The sequence below is a fragment of the Crocodylus porosus genome, unplaced genomic scaffold, assembly GCF_001723895.1.
Source record: "Crocodylus porosus isolate Cpor-Errol unplaced genomic scaffold, CroPor_comp1, whole genome shotgun sequence".
Lineage (NCBI taxonomy): Eukaryota > Metazoa > Chordata > Crocodylia > Crocodylidae > Crocodylus > Crocodylus porosus.
This window is the reverse complement of record NW_017728910.1, coordinates 44,056,545-44,062,822: the sequence shown is the minus strand read 5'-3', so window position 1 is coordinate 44,062,822 and position 6,278 is coordinate 44,056,545. Positions and strand designations below refer to the sequence as shown.

Below are 6,278 nucleotides of genomic sequence, written 5' to 3'. Positions count from 1 at the left end.
AAAGTTCACACTCATGAGTTTACAGTCTACACAAGACAAAAAGACGGACAAGAAAAGTACTAATAACAGCATTTTAAAGATAGAGTACTAAAAACAAACTGGGCAAAGCAATTTGCCCAAGTTCATGCAAAGTCCATTGAACTCTTGCACTGCCACTAAACTTCCTGATCTCCTTCCTATATTTTAGTCTTCTTCAGCTGCTTACGTGGATTTCTAAGAGGCCTTTTTTTGTTTGTTTTTTAACTGAGAGAAAAAAACCAAAATGAGCCCCTACAATCGCAGAACATGAAACCGTGAAGTAATAATACTAATAAAGAGCAAATAATACTCTGGCATGCATCAATCGATGCTTCTCAAGCAAAACCAAGAAAGTGATTCTTCCACTTTACTTGGCGCTAGTGAAACCGCAGCTGGAGTACTGCATCCAGTTCTGGGTGCCACATTTCAACAAAAAGACATGGTAAAGCTTGAAAGTCCAGAGAAGAGCCACCTGTATGACCAGAGACTTGCAAGGCAAGCCATACAAGGAAAGATCTGAGAGACCTAGGACTCTTCAGCCTGAAAAAAAAAGAGAGAGAAGGCTGCAAGGGGACTTGCTAGCAGCTTACTGCTACATCAGGGGAATACATCAAGGGCTCAGCAAATAACTGTTCACCACGGACGACACCTTTGGAGAAAACCAGGAGTAATGGCCACAAACTCCTGGAAGACTGTTTCAGGCTTAACACTAGGAAAAACTTCTTCACAGTAAGGGTGTCCAGACTGTGGAATAAGCTCCCTCCAGAGGTGGTGCAATCACCTACTCGGGGAAATCCAGAGAAGACTGGACTGGCATCTTGCTGGGTTCACATGACCCCAGCAGTCTTTCCTGCCTAGTGAAGGGGGGCTGGACCCAATGATCTTAGGAGGTCCCTTCCAATCTATGGAAATATAAATCTATAAATCCAAGTTATTTTTTTCCCCCCCATCTTAAGATTTTCATGCCATTCAAAAGCAATGGCAAAGCTTATGAAAATTCAAAGGATTTATAAAAGCTGTCATAAAGAACTGTGGGATGTTTTTTTTTTAAAATCACAAGTTATGACAAATATTTTATCCATTTCCAAGCAGCCTGTTTAAGCTAGTATGTACTAGCCCCATGGAATGAAGGAACAAGCATATCCTTTTTAAAGTCACAATTGCTTAAGAAATTAGGATAGGTGTCACTATCTAGTTTTATAAAAATAAAATGGTAAAAATGGCATACAACTACTCCTTGTTTAATGTTGTAGTTACAGTCTTGAAAAACACAAGAAAGCAAAATGATGTTAAGCAAATCCAATTATATCACAGTAGTTACCTACTAGCAGGCAATGACCAAACAGAGTTATAAGTGAACACTGTGCAACTTTAAAAGAGTACATTCTCTAATAGATTGGCGACATAATAATGAAACAACGTTAACCGGGACATTAATTGAGCAGTACCCTGTATGTTTTAAAGGTTGCTGAGTGATATTTAGACTGGTATGGAAAGGTTATTTGACTGAGATTCCACCACACCCTTTAAATAGATACAGTAAACAGTTTCCAGAGACAAGGTGTTTCTTTCCCCTTCAACTGTTTTGTTCACTTAGCCTTCATAGGCTTCATAATCTTATTTCATTTGTGAGTGCCCATCACTGTCCTCATTTTAAAACACTTAAACTGTCAAAGTTGAAGCCAAGAGTCCATATTCCCAATATTAAAGTATTTAAATAAGATACAGCATAAATTTCAAAGGGTCTGAACAGGCAAAGCTCCCACTGACATCCGGGGCAGCTTGCAGACATGTGAAAATGCACACCAAAAAAAAATCAGGTTCACATCACATAAGCCTAAGCATCAAAATCAAGAACTTCTAGAAGTTTCTGTTTACAAATCCATTTACATTTCAATTAACAGATTAAATGTAGTAATGATTTTTCCTTGATAACATTAGTTTATATAGGAAAGAGACAGCTGTATGTTTCTAGATGCTATCTAAGACCCTGGCAGAGAAGATTCTTTGGGTGAATCTGATATCTTTTATTAGACCAAGTAAATAGTTGGAGAACAATATTTAAGCAAGCTTTCAGGTTCAAAAATCCTTCGTCAGGCTAGGGAAGTTTCAGTAGTTGATGCGTGCTCTTCCTAGATGGAATGAAAAGACCCTGAAATCTAAGACCCTGAAAATTTAAGCAGTGGCAATTCCAAGAATGAATAAGAATATGGGAGAAATTGTGCATGTCATCTACTCATAAAATGCTGAATGCAAAGGAAGTATTAAAAAACAATACTGTAGTAAAAAGGAAATGCCCATTTCAAAAAAGACACAGAAGAGACCCAGGGAACTAAAGAGCTGCTTACTACATAGGTAATGATTACCCTCCAGAGGAAGCAAGAATTCATTTGCAATCAACCAAAGAGAAGAGGAACCTTAAAGACCTCTGTGATTTGTTCAAGTCTATCAAATTAAAATGAGCCTTTCTGAATGCCACATTCCAAGCGTGTATAGTAATTAGCTGTTAATTCTCTCATGTAATTTTCAGACCCCTCTCCCTGTATCCATGATAGTTTAGGATCAGTTACATGAACAAAAAACACAAACATGAAGAGCTTGCCTGAGGAGACTAGGTCTGCCTGTTTGAATTTTAAAGTTAAAATTAAGTGCAGGAGGGGTAAGAGACTCACCCCATGATGAGCAGATGTTCACCAAAGATTTGGTCATGAGGTTCAAGGCAGTAAATGATAGTGTTTTCCCAATTCCACTTCAGAGGAAATTCAGTGGCAAACAGTCCAGAAGCATAGAAAAGCAAGAAATGAAGAGTCAGGAAGGCACTACTGTAATGCAAATAATAATGTATAACCTAAATACACAGGATTTACTAGTTTTCTTTGCAAAAACCTAGAGCATTTTGCCAGGCTTCTGTTGACATTTAACCAACCATTTGAGAAACACTGATTTCTTTCATCAAGTATTTACAGAACATTTAAAGGAAGAGCTAGCGAAAAAACAATTAAGCCAAAGGACTTGATAATTTTTATATCACAATGACGCTCAGTCTCCAACCTGCAGAGCTGTCAATCCATCCCACAAGGCTCCCTACAGGTCCCAAAATCTGACAGCAGGGGGAGGGCTGACAGCATTCATTGCTACTCCCCTGCCGCCAAATTTCCAAACTCCTGGGGAGCCCTGGGGGTGGATAACATGCCCCTGTGCACAAGATTGTATTGGTATATGGGGCACTCCACAGGCAGATCCAGCATGCCAGACTGTACCCATAGACCAACCCCACACGGATCCAGCCCAAAGCCAGATAGATTAAAGGACCACTGTTATAAAAATGTATCTTAATTTGGAGTCTTTAGGAAAATTCAGATATGCTTGAAACAAGAGGCTTTCAGTGAGCCTTGTTTGAATGCTGGAAACTGAACTATTAAATCAAGCTGTGACAGACCAGAAAGGGTAGTATTTGCTATCCTTACTAATGGAAAACACCAGTTTCATAGGTTTTTCTGATGCTTTCTATACCAATGTTTTGCAAGGGGAGGGCTTAACAGTTAATAAAACTTTCAAGAAATCATTGTCTGGATGTCTATGGCTACTCTACCTGCTTTCCCTCCCTCCACTTGGAGCTTCTGACACATGTGAAAGTAGCTGATAGATAGATGTATTCAGCAAAAAACAAACAAAAAAACCAAGTATATATTTTAATTTTGAAGTAAAGAAGATCTTTGCAAAAAGGTAACATTTCAGAACAACAAATGAAAAAACAGTGCTTATATATTTAAAATAAATATTAGGAATGCATGCCATTCAAGATGCAAGTTTTATCACAACTTTGCACAAAACTAGAGGTGCACTGATACACTGGTCCATATCATATCAGCACTAATAAAAGAAAAAAACTGACAATATCGGCAATCGGCTTTTTTGGCTGATGTAGCTGATAAATGCCACATGCACAAGTGCAGCTGCAGCATGTACATGGCCAGCCCAGCAGCTTGGAGAGCAGCATCCAGCTAGTAAGTATGTTGGGGGAAGAAGGGGCAGATTGAGACCCCTGCAATAAGGGAGGTAGTGGGGCTGGGGCAGGTGCTGCCCAGCTGGTGTGGGGTGGGGTAGGGTGCAGGACAGAGCCATGAGCAGCTCTTCTGGGAGAAAAGGGGGGCAGCTCCTGCTGCTGCATATGCCTCTGGGGGTGGCATGTGTACCCCCCCCCCGATCTGTGTGTAGGGAGAGAGAGTGGGCTGGGCCAGGGCTGCACTTGGGTTGGGTAGAGTGGCACTGGGAATGGGGGGCCAATCTGATTGGTATCGACCAATATGGCTCATTAATAATTGGCCATCAGTACTGGCCCAAGAATTCTTTAAAAATCGGTGCACCACTACATTAAACCCCTTTGAATCTGTAATGAAGATTTGTAAGGGTAATAATTTTGAGGTCTATAAGGTCTTCCATTCTTTTCAGATTTCTTACATTTCTAACAAAAGGTTACTTCAGGCCTTTTTTAGGATATATGAAATTGACCCAGAAAGCCAGTGCATAAGCAAAAATGACTTATTCTCTAGTCTCAAACAAATTCTCCCATCCCACATGCAAATTATATCTAGATGCTTAGTGATCAAAAGACATCAACACTGATATTAATAGCTTTGCTTTCTTTAAAGGGGGATTTTCTGAACAACCATTCAAGAGCTGTTTACTCCACCCAAATCATCAGAAATTCTTGTGTCCATAGGAACAAGTGAAGGATGTTCCTTGAGTTTCTTCATCCACCTTTTTAGAGATAGCTTACAAGGGACAATCAATTTAAAACCCTCAATATTATTATTTCCTCTCTCTTTTTACCTACTGTTATCACAAAAGTTGCTGAAGAGAGATTTCTAATGCATTTGCTTTTTACTCTTGCATATTTTTGAATGATGTGTAGACAGCCAGTTTCATCATTCCAGCACTTCAAATACAAATAGATTAGGATGTGATCCGGCAAGCCATTTAACCACACGACTAAAGTAGAAGTACAAATAGTTGCACTTAAGTTAACTACTCATGTGATTGAAGCTAAATATGCACCAAGTACTTTTTTAAATTAGAACTAGGAGTTTGGGGAACAAACAGGAGGTCCTTCTGCTAACAAAAAATGACTACTGTCTTATAGGGCTAACAGACCTGATGGGACTCCTCTTACGACTGGACTACAGGTATAAATGGCTATACCCTATAATAGGAGAGACTATGCTGACAAAAGGGATGGGGGCGTAGCTGTCTATGTAAAGGAGAGCTACATGTTCCTATATGTCAAGATTGGCACCCAAAGAAGACAACTGGAGACCCTTTGGGTAAGAATCCGAGGGGAATGTCGTGAAGTGGATACAATGGTAGGAGTTTCCTACAGACCTCCAAAATCAGGAACAAGAGCTTGACCAAGATTTGCCTGGAAACTAGCCAAGGCTGCACGCTCTCCCCATGATACGGTGCATGGTTGTCTGTGTAGCTGAAGTCTCCCATGACATCTCATGGGAAGAGCACTCGGCCAAACTTGATTATTCTCAAAGCTTCCATACATGCATGGATGAGCTCTACCCGTCTCAAGAAGTTTATGGGCCGACAAGAGGTAAGGCACTGCTGGACCTGATACTGGCCAAAGGGGATGATGTAATCAGTGACCTAAGAATCCAAGGGAAGCTGGGTGAGAGTGACCACAAGTAGATCACTTTCACTGTCCATCACGAAGCTGGCAAGTCAGCCAGCAATGCAGTAGTCCTCGACTTTAGGACAGCTGACTTTCACAAGCTCAGAAGGCCTGTTCTTGAGGCCCTGAGAGGCCATGATTTCACAGGGAGGGGAGCTGATGAGTGGTTGCTCCTTAAGGAAGTGATCCTAGAAGCACAAGGGGAATCCATCCCAAGCCATAAGAAAGGTGGTAAAAAGGCTCAACAACCCCCTTGGCTCAAAAGGAAACTCATGGACACCCTACATCTTCAGAGAAAGGCTTATAATGGATGGAAGTCACGAAACACCACTAAGGAGGAGTATTCTACACTGGTCCACACCTGCAGGGAGCGAACTAAGAAAGCCAAAGCTGCAACTGAACTCCAGCTGGCTATACGAATCAAGGACAATAAAAAGTCCTTCTTCACATATGTGGGGAGTCAAAAGAGAAACAAGGGCAATTGGACCCCTGCTAAACCAGTTGGGGCAGCTGACTACCAACACCAAGGAAAAAAGCCAATCTGCTTAATGATTACTTTGAGTTGTTTTTTTTGGGTGGTTTT

General features: G+C 40.8%; 1 protein-coding gene across 4 annotated transcripts in view; it reads right to left on the bottom strand.

Moving 5' to 3' along the window:
* The window catches only part of PIK3CB (phosphatidylinositol-4,5-bisphosphate 3-kinase catalytic subunit beta), a 170,206-nt gene that overhangs the window by 102,088 nt on the left and 61,840 nt on the right, over nucleotides 1–6,278 (bottom strand). For 3 of the 4 annotated variants that reach the window (XR_002100665.1, XM_019533092.1, XM_019533094.1), the window contains exon 3: nucleotides 2,691–2,767. The exons of the other annotated variant lie outside the window; for it this stretch is intronic. The gene's annotated coding sequence lies outside the window, so the exon portion shown is untranslated. The remainder of the gene's footprint in view (nucleotides 1–2,690; nucleotides 2,768–6,278) is intronic. 4 annotated transcript variants of the gene reach the window in all.